Source organism: Perognathus longimembris, chromosome 5, assembly GCF_023159225.1.
Source record: "Perognathus longimembris pacificus isolate PPM17 chromosome 5, ASM2315922v1, whole genome shotgun sequence".
NCBI classification, from domain to species: Eukaryota; Metazoa; Chordata; class Mammalia; order Rodentia; family Heteromyidae; genus Perognathus; species Perognathus longimembris.
In genome coordinates, this window is record NC_063165.1 from 41,178,092 (window position 1) to 41,195,264 (window position 17,173).

The 17,173-nt window shown below is 40.1% G+C and overlaps 1 protein-coding gene across 2 annotated transcripts in view; it reads left to right on the forward strand.

Annotated features, from left to right (window-relative positions):
* Positions 1 to 354: 354 nt before the first annotated feature.
* The window catches only part of Atp6v1a (ATPase H+ transporting V1 subunit A), a 51,700-nt gene continuing 34,881 nt past the window's right edge, over positions 355 to 17,173 (forward strand). Inside the window, exon 1 of one of the 2 annotated variants that reach the window (XM_048346634.1) lies at positions 355 to 470. The gene's annotated coding sequence lies outside the window, so the exon portion shown is untranslated. Of the gene's footprint in view, positions 485 to 17,173 lie in introns of both variants that reach the window. The other variant, XM_048346635.1, reaches the window with a different exon arrangement.

Here is a 17,173-nt window from a genome sequence, read left to right on the forward strand (position 1 = left end):
TATCAACCGGCCAGATGTCTCGGCCGCCCTCCAGCACGCCACAAGTTTTGGCATCACGTGATTAGCTTCACAGCCTGGGATTTTACCGCTGGGGGGGAACGGAACTCCATCGCCGTTTCCGGCCCCTAGCTTGTGGCTTAAACGTCACTTCCTTAGCAATGCACTTCAACCCTTGCCATCCTCGTCTTTTGCCGTATACTCGACCACACAGCTTTTGTAAAAAAAAAAAAAAAAAAAAAAGAAGAGGAGGGAAAATGTTTACTCCTAATTTACGAAAGAACTAACGTCCTGGCGGTCTACGGAGGTGCAAACCCCCGAGATGCACCGCGCTAGGGTGGGGGGGCGGGGCTCGGGGCTCACGTGACTGTCCAGCCCGCCCCGCCCCCCGCTGCTGAAGACTTCCCCTCCCGCGGTGACAGAGCCTCTGGGTCCGGAGGTCGGTGCAGTCCTGACACCTCGCGCCTCTGCAGGTGAGCGGCGGCCGGTAACTGGCGACTTGGGGATGGGTAATAGTTGGGGTGGGTGGAGGTGAAGAAGGGAAAGGGAGAACGGTGGCCTTCGCTGCTTGGGTGTCAGGACCCTTCCCGCTGTCACTCTGCGTCGGTTTGGAGCTCATTTATTCTTCCAGGTCTCTTGATCCCCGGACCCTTCGTTGTAATCGACCCCCTTCTACCTGGGGAGGTGGAGACGTCCACCTTTCTTGGGTTTGAGGGTGAGTGCGGCCATTATGGTTCCGACTTGGACTCTTTGGAGCTTCGTGTAGTAGAATTACTTCGGCCATTCCTCGGGTTGGTCTGCAACAAGCTTCCACGTCCCATTCCCTAATGCTCAGTTTTTTAAGCCAACGTTTTTAGTGGGGTGAGCAGGAAGACAGGCAAAACCTGGGAGGCAGAGCCGTGTCTGGTGAGACTGGCTGAGGAGGGAATGTCACTGATAATGGCCCTCACTGCAGAGTCACTGAAAAGCTTCCTCACGGATCTACTCTCAGTAATCACAAGAGGTTGTATCTGTCTTTTTTTTTTTTTTTTGCCATAGAGGTGCTTTGAGTGAGCCCAGGTATGGGAAGGTTAAAAGCAGGGTATAGAAGAAAAGACATTGAAGAAACAAACATCCACTATGCTCAAAACGGGGGTGTTAATGCGACAGTCTCCATTGAATGAAAAGGCAAGCAAGGAAAGGTGGTGTTGGCCGGATTGGCAAGTGGAAGGCCTAGGCTGGTTTATGGAAAAGTGACTAGATTTTCCTGAAAGGGAAGTAATTCTTGGGAATCTGATTGAACTGAAAATAAATTGAATCACTTTTTCTAAACTGTAACTTAAAGGCGACATATGCATGTTGCTTACTTCTTTTCTGCCTTTGGCATCTTTTGCATTGCTATCATCCCCTAAAAATCGTACTTAATTGCCATTTACAGTCATCCTTGACCAACTTAGTAGTCTCAACTGGTAAGTAATTATGTTCCTCCTTAGCTCTCCCCTTTCATAAAACTCCAGGTGACCTCTTCTGGTATTTTTGGATAGTATTTTGTCAAAATACAAAATTTGTTTAGCCAGGATTTTTGTCCAACCAGTGTATCGCCATTTTATATGTAACCTATTAGCCAATGTTTTGACCCCAAACAATGTGTTTTTGAAAAGAATGTTGTTCAGTTTGAGGCTAAACTCTTTTGTTTGTGCTGCAAACTTAGAAAGTCCTTTGGTTCTTTGTTTTAAGTTGAAAGACCTTACAAAATTACAGCCTTGATTTTTAAAATTTTAGATTACATATTTTCTTAATATGAAAAATCATATTCTCAGTTAAAATTTAGTATCCTTATCAATGTAATGGTACAACCTGTTAAAAAGTCAGCTGAAAATTGAGGAATATGGAATCATCTTTGAGTGATAAATTGAGACACACTTAAAGTCCCAGGACCAGCAAAACTATTATATAATAATTGATAGATTTTTCAATTTTAGTATTTTATACTTATACCCTTACTGGAGAATAACTAATCTATTGATATATTTATATAGACACTGCCTATTATAAATTAAATATAGTATGTTATCCATTACTTTTCTCCAGAATAAGGTTCTTTGGTCCCAGGAGAGAGAGAGAGAGAAAGAGAGAGAGAGTGTGTTTGTTAGTTTAGTGTTGTTTCCTGTCCCCGTGACATTCCATCAAACAAGAATTCCTTAACTCTGCACAAACCAGTTCTGTCCAGGTGCACTTACTTAGGCAAGAGAAAAGGAGCTACCAAGGGTAAGAGACAAACCAATGCAACAGCAATACTTACAAGACAATATTCTGTAAACCAATTAATTGTACACCTGTGGGGGGGGGGTGCAATTGAGAAGGGGGATGGTGGGAGAAAAACAAGGGAGAAGGTAACAAGTTTGATAAGAAATAAACTCACTACCTTACATATGAAACTATAACCCCTCTGTACATTACTTTGACAATAAATAAATTAATTAAAAAATAAATTTAAAATAAAGCACTGAGTACTAGAGAGGGAAAATCGCAGTATAAAAGATGTTGAATGAGTCTGCAGTTTTACTTCACAATTTCTCCAGTTTTAAGGAACTTAGGAAAGCAGTAACAGACTATTGAAAATTTGAAGATGAGTGGCAATGAAGACTGGGATATTCTCATATCCTTTCTCACTTGCTTGCTCTCTCTCATTCACACTCTTATTAAGCTCCATCTCTCTGTCTCACACTTACATAAACAGGATTTATGATTAGAAGTTTGTAAGGCTTTTCTTTTTCTTTCTTTCTTTTTTTTTTTTTTTGTCCTGGACCTTGGACTCAGGGCCTGAGCACTGTCCCTGCCTTCTTTTTGCTCAAGGCTAGCACTCTGCCACTTGAGCTACTTCTGGCCGTTTTCTATATATGTGGTGCTGGGGAATCGAACCCAGGGCTTCATGTATGCGAGGCAAGCACTCTTGCCACTAGGCCATATTCCCAGCCTCTTCATTTATTTATTTATTTATTTATTTATTTTATTTAAATTTATTTATTTTTGGCCAGTCCTGGGCCTTGGACTCAGGGCCTGAGCACCATCCCTGGCTTCTTCCCGCTCAAGGCTAGCACTCCGCCACCTGAGCCACAGCGCCCCTTCTGGCCGTTTTCCATATATGTGGTGCTGGGGAATCGAACCCAGAGCTTCATGTGTAGGAGGCAAGCACTCTTGCCACTAGGCCATATTCCCAGCCCCTTCATTCATTCATTTATTGATTGATTGATTGATTGCCAGTCCTGAGACAGTTCAGAGCCCGAGCACTGTCCCTGAGCTCCTTTTGCTGAAGGCTAGCACTCTATCACTTGACCCACTGTGCCACTTGCAGTTTTTTCTGTTTATGTTGTACTGAGGAATTGAACCTAGGGCTTCATGCGTGCTAGGCAAGCACTCTACCGCTAAGTCACATTCCCAGCCCATTGTGAGACATTTCTGAGACAAGTTTACAACTGTTCTAACATAGGAATCTTAACATTTATTTAGGAAATTGTGCAGTATCCCACCACTAAATAACATGTAAGAACTCCTTTTGTGTTCTTACTCTAAAATCTTTCTTGTTTTCAATTTACAGATTATCATCACTAAGAACTCATTCTTTTACCTTGGGATCAGGTAGCCACTCAGTCCTTAGACTACTACACAGTTTACTACTCTCTTTTTGCTTCTTGGCACATTTTTATTGGCTGAACTATAAAGCTCCTAAGAGTTCAAGGATTACCTCTTCATTGTTGTGTCGTCTTCACAAGAACACCAAACTGCCTGATAGGTTGCTTATTGAATGAATGTTGAACAGTCAGACGAGGAGATTAAACTGCAAACCACCTTAGCTCCATGAGATCATATTTCCTTCTAAGGTTGTATACTAGGTTTTTAGATTTTAAATATAATTTTTTAAATGGCAGAAGTAGCAATTTCCCAAATTATAGTCAGAATGGATATAAACCTCATGAGTTTTATTAGTGCAGTTACCAATGTATTTCCACAGCATGTAAATATACTAATAAGTGCAGTTGTCATCCCAATATAGAAGGAAAGGGGAGAGAGGTGAATATTACTAAATGAAGACAGTATGTACAATACAAGTGGCTCTTCAATTCCAGCTATAACACCCTGGTCCTATGCAAATTTCAAGTGAAGTTCAGGCTAGGGTTTGAAACCTAGAAGCTTTCAGACTTTGATGGGAGAAGCCAGTATGCACCCATAGGAGGGGAGAGGGCTAATGAAGAGGGTGAATGAGGATGAGTATCATCTATGTAGTTTATTTGCCTATATGAAAACAGAACAATGAAACCTGTTGATACTGTTTTAAGAAGCAAAAGCTCAGGAGAGTGAGGATAGTTGAGGGGTAAAGGATACATTGTGTACATGCCACAATGAAACAAATGTATGCTAGTAAAAATAACTGTAAAAAGAAACCTTCAGCTGGACATGTGCGGCTTTTTTTAAGGCTGTAATCTTAGCCACTCAGGAGACTGAGAGTTGAGAATCACAGTTTGAATCCAGCCCAGGCTCCAATTAACAACAGCAACAAAAGCTGGAAGTGGAGTTGTAGCTCAAGTGGTAGAGCACTAATCTTGAGTGAAAAAGCCCAAAGGACAGTGCCCAAGTCTGATTTCAAGTCCCAGGACTAGTGCACACACTGACATAGACAGACAGACAGACACACAGACAGACACACACACACACACACTTTCAAGGGTAGGTTTAAGTAAGATAACCCTATATAACCTATTTTTTAAACTAAATGATGAAAGTAAACTAAGAGAGTGCAGACTTTACATGAAAGAATTTCCAATCATAGAAATCTAGGTATCCATTGTAGCTATACTTCCTAATAGCTGTATGACCTAGGACACTCTATCACTAGGCCATATTCGCCGCCCCGAACTTTTGAGTTTTAACCTTAAGAGTTTTTGCCTTTAAAAATATGTGTCTTGGGGCTGGAGATATGACCTAGTGGCAAGAGTGCTTGCCTCGCATACATGAAGCCCTGGGTTCAATTCCCCAGCACCACATATACAGAAAATGGCCAGAGGTGGCGCTGTGGCTCAAGTGGCAGAGAGCTACCCTTGAGCAAACAGAAGCCAGGGACAGTACTCAGGCCCTGAGTCCAAGCCCCATGACTGGCAAAAAAAAAAAAAAAAAAAAGTGTCTTTATATCTTAATTTTATCCTCATGAAATCATAAAAGGAGCATAGGGAACAATAACAACATGAACTAGGATAAAATTATTTCTTACATAAATTGATAACTCATAAGAATTCATGGGGACTGGGAATACGGCCTAGTGGTAAAGTACTTGCCTCGCATACATGAAGCCCTGGGTTTGATTCCTCAGCGCCACATATATAGATAAAGCCAGAAGTAGTGCTGTGGCTCATGTGGTAGAGTGCTAGCCTTGAGCAAAAGAAGCCAGGGACAGTGCGCAGGACCTGAGTTCAAGCCCCAGGACTGGCAAAAAACAAGAACAAAGACATAATAATTCATGGCTTTGCAGTGAAAAATGTCAGTCAATTAAATAGTTACTGAAGTACAGCTATCAGTATGTTTCATTTTAAGCCTCACAAAAGTATCTTATTGCATTAAGCAGAGTATTTTGTTAAAAGACTGTTGAATATTCTAATGTCAGCTTTATTATCATAAATGTGAAGGAACTTAGTCATTTTTATGCTTTTATTAAGGATAGTGACTAGTAAGTTTTTCTAGTCTCTTTTCGTAGTGTAAAATGCAAGTCTTCTGTTTATATAAATATTCCTTTTATATTTAGTGTATAGAATAATGTATATATGTGTATATAAATAATGTATATATAAAATAAAGTATTGTGTTATCTAGAGGCAACTAAAATGAACATATATATATATACATATATATATATATTTTTTTATCAGTCCTGGGGCTTGGACTCAGGGCCTGAGCACTGTCCCTGGCTTCGTTTTGCTCAAGGCTAGCACTCTGCCACTTGAGCCACAGCGCCACTTCTGGCCATTTTCTGTATATGTGGTGCTGAGGAATCGAACCCAGGGCCTCATGTATACAAGGCAAGCACTCTTGCCACTAGGCCATATTCCCAGCCCCATGAACATATATTTTTGTTGGAACAGATTTTTACTTTTACCTGAAAGTATTAAAAGCAGCTTTAAGATTAGTTGCTACTGCCTGGTGCTGGTGGCTTACTCCTGTAATCCTAGCTACTGAGGAGACTGAGATCTGAGGATGGTGGTTCAAAGCCAGTTGGAGGAGGGAAGTCTGTGAGACTCTCATCTCTAAGCAGTGAAAAAAAAAAAAAAAAGAAGAAGTAGAGCTGTGGCTCATGTGGTAAAGTGCTCGCCTTGAGCCAAAAAGCTCAGGGACTGTAATGCCCAGGCCTTGAGTTCAAGTTGTACTATAAGCACACAAACACAAAAATTAGTTTTTACTACTAATAAAATTATCTAATGCTTTATTTGAAATTCACTTTTTTTTACAGTTATATACATTAAACTTCACACCGTGTGTGTGTGTGTGTGTGTGTATATGGTTACTGGGGTTTGAACACAGGACCCCATGCTTTCTAAGCAGGCATTCTGCCACTTGAGCCATTCTGACAGTTGCTTCTTGCATTATTATTATTTTTTTTTTTTTGGCCAGTTCTGGGGCTTGGACTCACTGTCCCTGGCTTCTTTTTGCTTAAGGCTAGCACCCTGCCACTTGAGCCACAGCGCCACTTCTAGCCATTTCCTGTATATGTGGTGCTGGGGAATTGAACCCAGGGCCTCATGTATAGGAGGCAAGCACTCTTGCCACTAGGCCATATCCCCAGCCCTCTTGTATTATTTTTGACACAGGGTCTTGCTTTATACCCAGGCCAGCCTGGACTTTGATCCTCTATTTGTGGTTCCCTTTTTCGCTGTGGTGACAGTTAAGAACCCTTGTGTCCAGCCATTTTGTTTCCTCAATAGTTTAGGATGACAGGCACATGCCACCACACCCTGCTTCTTTCTTTGAGATGGAGCCTCTTAACTTTGCTGCCCAAGCTGGCATGGAACCTGGTTGTTCCCAGTCTCTGCCTCATGTTTAGTTTGGGATGAGAGTCACACCCTTATTGCACCCACTCGTAAGCTGAGAACAGGATCTTGTGAACATTTCTGTCTGGGCTGGCCTCGACCTTTTATCTTCTAGTTCTCAGCCTCCCAAGTAACTAGGATTACAGGCTTTGACTACCAGCAGCCAGCTTAGAATTGGTAGAATATTATATTATAAACATTTTCAGGTTTGAATTGTATATTTTTAGTGTTTATTGCTTCTAATTTATTATTATTACTATTTCTGGCATCATAAAAATGTAGAAAGTTATAGTTTGTTTTGAGGGACTTTGGAGGGCCCTTTTTGTTTGTTTGTTTTGTTTTTGAGACAAGTTATTGTTATGTAGTCCAGGCTGGCCTTGAACTTGTCTCTGCCTCCTAAATGCAGGAACTAAGCAAAAAGGTAAAGAAAAGAGCGTATCCACACTAACACACGAGTATAAACGTATGTTTGTACATGTCTTATGTGTACAGTGAATAACAGAAAGAATGATTTTGAAAATGTTCAGATTTTTTTTTCCCCCAGTACTACTGAGGGTTGACCTCAGGGCCTTGAAAAGCAATCTGCTATTTGGTCCATGATGCTAGTCCCATAACATTTAGGTATTTTACATACTTGAAAAGGTAACTTGAAATACTCCTTATCTGATTTACATGGAAGTTTTTTTCATTGAGATTCCAGAATTATAAATTTGAGTTAGGCTGATTGACACCAAAGTCTTCAATGTGATCAAAGCAAACACTTTAAAACAATAAAATCAGTTCACATCTCCCACCCAATATACCTATAGTACTTGAATGTGGCTTTATAGTGTTTGCTATTATTCATTGGAGTGTGTGTGTCTTAATATGATCTCATCCTCCCAAAGATAATGTACTGGGAATAGGGATGGTTGGGAGTAGCAGTAAGTAGAGAAAATCAGCCTGTCAACAATTGTTTATTATAAACTAATTCTGCCTCAAATGATAACAGTCTAAAAAGAATTTTACCCTCTATATACGTTTTCCAAATGAGCCACTGAATCTTTAATATCCAAAATATTAGAGTTTGGCCTGGTATGCCTCATACAAGGACATTTCAATCAAGATAGGTTTAAGATTTTCCTGAACTGTCCCTGGCTTCTTTTTGCTCAAGGCTAGCACTCTGCCACTTGAGCCACAGCGCCACTTTTGGCCATTTTCTGTATATGTGGTGCTGGGGAATTGAACCCAGGGCCTCATGTATATGAGGCAGGCATTCTTGCCACTAGGCCATATCCCCAGCCCCTTGTCAGTATTTTCTTTGAGACTGTAACAAAGTCTTTTAAGGAGTAGGAGTTTTAAATTTTCATGGAGTTTAATTCAGTTTATTCCGTGACATTTTCAGGGTATATCCAGTACATCTATCTAGTTCAGGATCTCTGAGGAAGTTTATAGTTACAGGTTTGACAGAATTGAGTAGGAGAAGTACTTCATAAAATGGTTAGCTTATATAATATTATGCTTTATAATATAACGTAATATAATGTTATCAGTTGGAATTTTACCTATCCTATAACTTACCAAGTACAAATATGTTAAGCATAGTTAGGAGATCCTTATCTAAGGAGGTAATTTGTGAATGAAAATAAGGAAATGGAGGTCTAGCATGAAGGGTTCACATCTGTAACTTTAGCATGCATAAGGCTGAGGTAGCAGGGTCATGAGTTAAGGGCCATGAGTTAGATCATGGGCTAGATAGTGAGAACCTGTCTCAAACATTTAAAGAAAAAAAATGGAGATGGAAATATTAACTGTCCTGATTTGATCATTACATACTGTTTATATATATTGACTATCATGTAGTACTCATGAATTTGTGCAGTTAAAAATAATAGAAAATAAATTCCTTGGTACTTGATACTACCTCACAGCTATAATCCTAGCTACTCAGGAGGCTGAGATCTGAGATTTAGAGCACAAAAGTCTTCAGATACTTTATCTCTGGGGAAAACAAAAAGCCAGGGGAGAGGAGATGTGGCTCAAATAGTACATAGAGTTGGAAAAGCCAAGTGAGAGTATGAGGTTTTGAGTTCAGTTTTCAATACCAGCACATGTACACACAAAGGCATTTGATTGTAATGTACTGGATTATTTGTGCTTTGTAAACAACAACAACAAAAAAAACCCCCACTGATTTCTAGCTAGGCATCAGCTATGCAGGAGGGTTCTAGTTCCAGGCCAACCAGACAGAAAAAATCTACATGACTTCATTTCACAGGAAGAAACTATACATTGGTATTGCACACCTGTCATATTAGCCATGATGAGAAGCCTAAACTAGGGAGATCATAGTCCTGGAATGGGCCTGAGAGAGAAGAGAAACAGTGTCTTAAAATAATGAGAGCAGAAAAGAGACATAAGTATACCTCAGTGGTGGAGGCCTAACTAGCAAGTGTGAGGCCCCAATCACCACCACCACCACCAAAACCCACAATGATTTCCTAAAATAGCCGTTAATGAATTAGATAAAATGTAATTTAAAGTGCCACATTAGAGTAATATTTTATTACTCAAGAAGTGATTTAGAATTCTGTACTTAAATACATATTGCTGCTGGGCACTGGTGGCTCATGTCTGTAATCCAAGCTGAGGATCTCAATTCAAGGCCAGACCAGGTAAGAAAATCCATGAGACTCTTCTCTCCAGTTAACCACCAGAAAATCTGAAGTGGTACTGTGGCTCAAGTGGTAGAGCACTAGCCTTGAGGTGATAGAGCTCTGGGACAGGGCCCAGGCCCAGAGTTCAAGTCCCACCCCCCTATCCCCCATACCAAAATATGTATTGCCTTGGAACTTTAGTATTTATCCTTGTTCAGACAGCAGCAGCGTCTAAAACTCCAGTAGTAAAATGAACTATTTCTGGAATAGTGACATTTCTAGGTATGGTACACTAACAATAGCCACTTGGAGTATATGGAGTCTACCTTATAAAGTCGAAGGAAAATAAATGTGGCCTCCTGTTATTTGCCACTGTGTTCCGCAGTGCCTGTGGGAGAGGCTGATGACTCATTAATCAGTTGATTGCCTGTGCTGCCTTCTGGATTTTTCCTGTGCTATAGCAAAATTATGTTATTTTACTTTGGGAGGCTTTTTTGGGAGGGATACTTTTTTGTGCCAGTCCTGGGACTTGAACTCAGGACCTGGGTACTGTCCCTGAGCATTTTTATTTTATTTATTTATTTATTTATTTTTTGGCCAGTCCTGGGCCTTGGACTCAGGGCCTGAGCACTGTCCCTGGCTTCCTTTTGCTCAAGGCTAGCATGTCACTTGAGCCACAGTGCCACTTCTGGCCATTTTCTGTATATGTGGTGCTGGGGAATCGAACCCAGGGCCTCATGTATACGAGGCAAGCTCTCTTGCCACTAGGCCATATCCCCAGCCCCCTGAGCATTTTTAAAAGCTCAAGACTAATGCTCTACCACTTGAGCCACAGCTCTACTTTCATCTTTTTTGGTAATTGTAGATAAGAGTCTCACAGACTTTCTTCTGGGCTGGCTTTGAAATGCTGTCTTAATGTAATTAAACCAATTTTTCTATAAATGAAACTATGTCATACTTTTCATGGAAGTATGTAGTAGATATTTTCCAGTTTTGGGGAGCTGGATTTATTTGTTTGCTTGTTTGTCTCAACTTGTGCTGGTGATTGAACTCAGAGTCTCTAGAATGTTAGTCAAGTGCTCAGCCACTGAACTATACCTCTGATCCCAATATTTATTCATTTACTTTTACATGATGGAGAACAGCAAGAATAGCATTGTATTTGTAGTTAAGCAGTTATTACATAGTCTATAAAATTTTCATGTAGTGTTAAATCATGTTACAGACTTTTTATTGCAGAGATTTTGGATTAAATTAACCCAATTTTGACAGCACTCTACCACATGCTCCAGCAGTTTTTTTACTTTATTTAGTTTCCAAATGTTTGGCTCTTCGCCACATGCATTTCATCCTTTCATTGCTCAGCTTTACACTCCAATTACTTACACCTCCTGAGTACCTTGAATTAATAGGCATGCTCCAAGCCACTTTTGGCTTATTGGTTGAGATTATGTCTCAATAACTTTTTGCCCTTCTGGCTTCTAATTATGATCTTCCTAATCTATGCCTCCTGAGTAGCAGAAGTATAATCTACCGGGCTTGGCTGAGGATTAACTTTGGGATGGGAGAGGTTTGGAGGGGAGGAGTCTATGTGGCTAGGCTCCAGGCCTGGGTTCTGTCCTGAGCTTTTGTCCTCAAGGCTGGAGCTCTATCACTTGAGCCACAACTCTATTTCCTGTCTGTTTTGGTGGCTAATTAGAGATAGGAGTCTCACAGACTTCCCTGCCTAGGGTGGCTTTAACCATGTTCTTCAGATCTTAGCCCCTTGAGTAGCTAGGATTACAGGTGTGAACCACCATGATCATGAACCTTTTTTTTTTTTCCCCCATCCATCATGGGACTTGAGCTCTCTGGACCTGGGTGCTGGCCCTGAGCTCTTCAGCTCAAGGCTAGCGCTCTACCACTTGAGCCACAGCTCCACTTTCCTTTTTCTGGTGGTTAAATTAGAGATAGGATTCTTATGGACTTTCCTGCCTGGGCTGGCTTTGAACTGCGATCCTCAGATCTCAGCCTCCTGAATAGCGAGGATCACAGGTGTGGGCCACTGACATCACCCAGCTTGATAATTAACTTCTAACATAATGTATCTTACAATGTAATTTGTTTACTGAAAGTCAGTTTTTCAGAGAGAAAGTCTGTGCTTTCTTATACAGAGACATAGGCATTTAAAGGTAATGGAGAAGATTTTAGTAGCATATGTTTATTTTGACTTAGGTGGTAAGGAAGGGTTGCTAACAAATTAGTTATACCATATTATCAAACTGGTTATGTGCTTCATCCTGTTCAGTCATCAAGTCACTGTAACATGGGATTTTAATTTTACTTGTGTAAAGGAAGCACTCCTCTTTTTCTTTTTTTTTTTTTTTTTTTTTTTTTTGGCCAGTCCTAGGCCGTGAACTCAGGGCCTGAGCACTGTCCCTGGCTTCTTTTTTGCTCAAGGCTAGCACTCTGCCGCTTGAGCCACAGCGCCACTTCTGGCCATTTTCTGTATATGTGGTGCTGAGGAATCGAACCCAGGGCCTCATGTATACGAGGCAAGCACTCTTGCCACTAGGCCATATTCCCAGCCCCTCTTTTTCTTATTTTTAAAAATTTTTATTTTTTAAAAAATTGTTCTTATAAAGGTGATATACAGAAGAGTTACCGTTATGAAAGTCAGGTAAAGTACATTTCTTTTTGGGCAATGTCATTCCTTCCCTCACTCTCCCACAGTTTTTCCTTCCCATTCCCACCTCCAAGTTATATAATTCATTTTCAACAGTGTCTAGTGAATACTACTGCTGCATTTGTCCACTCTTTGTCCTTCCACTTCTCTGCTTCTCTTGCTCTCCCAAAGACAGATAAAAGGACAAGACAAAAAGAAAAGAAACCAACAACAGCAACAAAGAGAAATCCTTGTTTCCATTTCCTGGAGTTCATTGATAAATATTATTCATTGATAAATATTTATGTATTTTGATAAACATTGATAAATATTATTCACTGATAAATACTTTATATGATCAGATGCACTCCTAAGAGTAGTCTCCTTTGGTCTCATTGTGTGTGAATGCCTAACTTTTCTTTTTTGTGCTGGTCCTAGGACTTGAACTCAAGGTCTGGATGCTGAGCTTTTGTGTTCATGGCTAGAGCTTTACCACTTGAGCCACAACTCTACTTCTGCTTTCCCCTATCCCCATTTAATGGTTAATTAGAGATAATAGTCTAACGGATTTTCCTGCCAGATCTCGCTTTGAATTGTGATCTTCATATCTCAGCCTCCTGTGTAGCTAGGATTATAGGTGTGAATTACCAGTGTGCAGCCAATCTTTTTCTTATAGTGTAGATATTTTACATGATGAATAGAGCAGTAGAGAAGTAGTTGCAAATATATCCTCAAAACAGTTTTCACACCTTTCAAAACATGCATATTAATAGAATTATTGAAAACATGTTTCTTTTTTTGTGTGTGGAGTAATGGGATTTGAACTCAGCACCTATGTTTTCTGGACAAATGCTCTATTATTTGTGCTAGACCATCACCCCAATTTTGCTTTTTATTTTTATTTTTTGGTCTTTTTCTGTTTTGGTACTGGGGATCAAACCCAGGTCGTTGCACTTGCTAGGCAAGTGCTTTGTCACTGAGCTATATCCCAGCCCTTGCTTTTTATTTTTTTTATTTTTATTTTTTTTGCCAGTCCTGGGCCTTGGACTCAGGGCCTGAGCACTGTCCCTGGCTTCTTCCCGCTCAAGGCTAGCACTCTGCCACTTGAGCCACAGCGCCGCTTCTGGCCGTTTTCTGTATATGTGGTGCTGGGGAATCGAACCTAGGGCCTCGTGTATCCGAGGCAGGCACTCTTGCCGCTAGGCTATATCCCCAGCCCCTTGCTTTTTATTTTTTAAGTAGAGTCTTGTGTCTTTGCCCAGGCTCATCATCAGACTGTAATAAAAAAGCTAAATTACTAATGTTATATTTTCTCTTAACTGGTTTTTGAAAAGCTGAGCCATCTTCAACGCCACCAAGAAATAATTTTTTTCCATTTCAGAATATTAATCAGAGGAAAATGTTTTTTTCTTTTGCCTTTTTCTTTTTAAATTTTATTTTTTGTGTGCGACCAAACTCTGTATCTGTCACTGTTGCTCATTGGCTGGCATTTTACCACTGAGTATACCTCTACTCCCATGAAATAGTTTCTGGGTCTAGTAAAAATCATCTCCAGGTAAATTTTTGAATGATCATGAAGACTCTTGATTCTCTTTCTACTTTAATGTCACTGTTCCTAATATTTGCTACTTTTAGCATAAATTAAGTAATATATGCCTAAAAATTGTAAAGTTAAAAACTCTAGGTTCTTCAAAATTTCCATGGTGGCTAGGATTTCTAGCAGCCTGAGAAACGCACAAGACAGCTCAATTGTGAACAGACTTATTTAATTTCTACTAATTATTGCTCTCACATTTGAAGGCCTCACAGTTTGGTTTTAAAGTGAAGGTACATAAATACTTTCAAAAAAAATCAAAGCAGGCACTGTTTTTGCCTCATGAGCTCTTTGGAACACCTTCCTGCACCCAGGAGATTTGAACCATCTGTTGGCTTTGCTACATAATATAATGTCTGAGGAGGCATTTTATCTTTTTAGTTTCAGTTTAACCTCTCAATCACGCTTATCTTGCCCTACTGTAGGTTACTTTGCTTTGCATTATTCTAAACATTACTATACTGTTCTAGAAGAAAATACATGTCACCGGCTGGGGATATGGCCTAGTGGCAAGAGTGCTTGCCTCGTATACACGAGGCCCTGGGTTCGATTCCCCAGCACCACATATACAGAAAATGGCCAGAAGTGGCACTGTGGCTCAGGTGGCAGAGTGCTAGCCTTGAGCGGGAAGAAGCCAGGGACAGTGCTCAGGCCCTGAGTCCAAGGCCCAGGACTGGCAAAAAAACAAAACATGTCACCTAGTTTTAACTTCCTGTCTTTTGTCTACCATGCCAGATAGTAATTGGAGGAAGGACTATATCTTACTCCATTGATTTCCTACCCATATAGCAGCAGGTTCCATTGATGCTTAAAAATCCTTTTGGAGTTAGAAAATAAAAGTATGGTAAATACACATTATGGCTAAGTCACTAGATTTGGCTCAAATAGCTACTTTTTAATTTTTTTAGAAAATACACAGTCATGTATTCATAGAATAAGCATATTATTAGGTGCATCACCACAACACTATCAGGTTTTTCTGATGAAACAGGCTCAAAGAGGTGACAGAATTTGATTTACTCAGGCCACCAATTACAAATTCAAACTCCATCTATCTGACTCAAAACTTTGGTCTCTTTCTCAATGAAAAGCATCCAGAAGAAGTGGTACTTTTCAGTACTTAAACAACTACAGTATTGGATTTTAAAAATTATTTTTATTGCTCCATTAAAGCATAGTGATTTCATGAACTACTGCCAGAAAAGGGAAGCCTAGGGAGTGAGCAGCCTAAAAACATTGTTTTTTAAGGGACAGCAGAGGCACTAAAGGAGAACTTGCTTGGAGAGGGAATGTGCTCTGTGCCTGCTGAAGTAGAAAGAGGGCCAGAGCACAGAGGTTACAGGGAAATGCATTTAGATTGTCTAGAGAGGAAAGAATCTTAAGAGCAAAAATTTTAAAGTAAAATGACTTTTTGAAATTGAGATGCTTTTCAAACAGCATTGCCGATGAAAAATTTTAAAGCATTTTATATTGCGCAAGGAATCTAAAACAACACTTAAATTTACAGATTTGAAGCCAGTGCCAGTGGCTCACACCTGTAATCCTAGCTACTCAGGAGGTTGAGATTGAGGATTGAGAGTCAAAGCTAGCCCAGGCAGGAAAGTACATGAGGCTCTTATCTCTAATTAACCAGAAAACCTGAGGTGGAGCTGGGACTCAAAGTAGTAGAGCACTAGCCTTGAGCTGAAGATCTCAGGGGCAGTGCCCAGGGCCAGAGTTCAAGAGCCGTGACCACCACCAACAAAAAAATTACAGATTTATGATTTAATCACAAATTGAGTGGTGACATTATTCTTGCTTTCTATAAAAACAAAGATATTAAGAAATTTAAGAGACAAGATTTGAGATTTAAGATATATTAAAATAATGAGATTTTGATTTGTCCAAGTTTTCCTGCAGCATGTCATTAATGGAACTAGAGTGTGATCCCAAGTCTGCTGACTCAAGATCTCATGCTGCTTCCACAGATGACTGTGTATCATGAGTGTTGTAGAGGAAAAATTGTCTTTAAGAAGGAAGTTCGTTTGGATGATTGTCAAGTGATTCTTTGATGTCAAAGAAAATCTTTGATTTTTCCTTTTTTTTTTTTTTTTTTTTTTTTGTCAGTCCTGGGTCTTGGGACTCAGGGCCTTAGCACTGTCCCTGGCTTCTCTTTGCTCAAGGCTAGCACTCTACCTCTTGAGCCACAGACCCACTTCCAGCTTTTTCTGTTTTTGTGGTGTTGAGGAATGGAACCCAGGGCTTCATGCATGCTAGGCAAGCACTCTACCTACCACTAATCCACATTCCCAGCCCTGATCTATGATTTTTCTGCAGACTGATTTTTTTTTTTAAGTGGTAGTACTAGTGATTGAACCCAAAGCCTCCTTATAGTAGACCCATGAAGGAATTCTATTTAACTATGAAAAAAGTTAAGAACTTTGAGACATCGGGTGCTGGTGACTCATGCCTATAATCCTACCTAGTCAGGAGGCTGAGATCTTAGAATTGCTGTTCAAAGCCAGCCTGGGCAGAAAAGTCTGTGAGACTCTTATCTCCAATTAACCACCAGGAAACCAGAAGGGGTTCTGTGCCTCAAGTAGTAGAGAGCTAGCCTTGACATCCCAGAATTCAAGCCTCATGATTGACCCCCCTCCCCCTGAAAAAACAAACACCTTTGACGAACTTTTGTAAAAAAGAAACCTGATACTGATCATGAAAATTTAAAATCTACAATACTAATCTACAATCTAAAGAACTTTTCAGTGAACACTCCTACTCTATTGTCTAGATTTTGCCATTAAAATTTTACAATATCTGATCATACTATCTACCCATCTTCTGAAATAGTTTTAAGTGGAAAATAAATAACAAAATATTGCATATTGATACTATCCTTGGGGTGGAGTGACAATGTAGCTGCAGTAATGTAGTTTAAAAGCTAGAACGATCACAACAAAAAGTAACTGAAAAAAGTGGCTGTGGAATCTCCATACCCCTTGCCAGAGTGGCTGAACCAGTTTACATTCCCACTAACAATGAAGTAGGGTTCCCTTTTGGCCATATCCCCTCCAACATTTATAGTTGTTAGTTTTCTTGAGATAGGACATTCTTGCTGGGGTGAGATGGAATCTCAGTGTTGTTTTGATTTGCATTTCTTTTATGGCCAGTGATGTAGAGCACTTTTTCATATGTCTCTTAGCCATTCTCATTTCCTCATCAGAGAAGTCTCTTTTTAAAGTCTTTAGCCCACTTGTGAAACCGTAGCTTC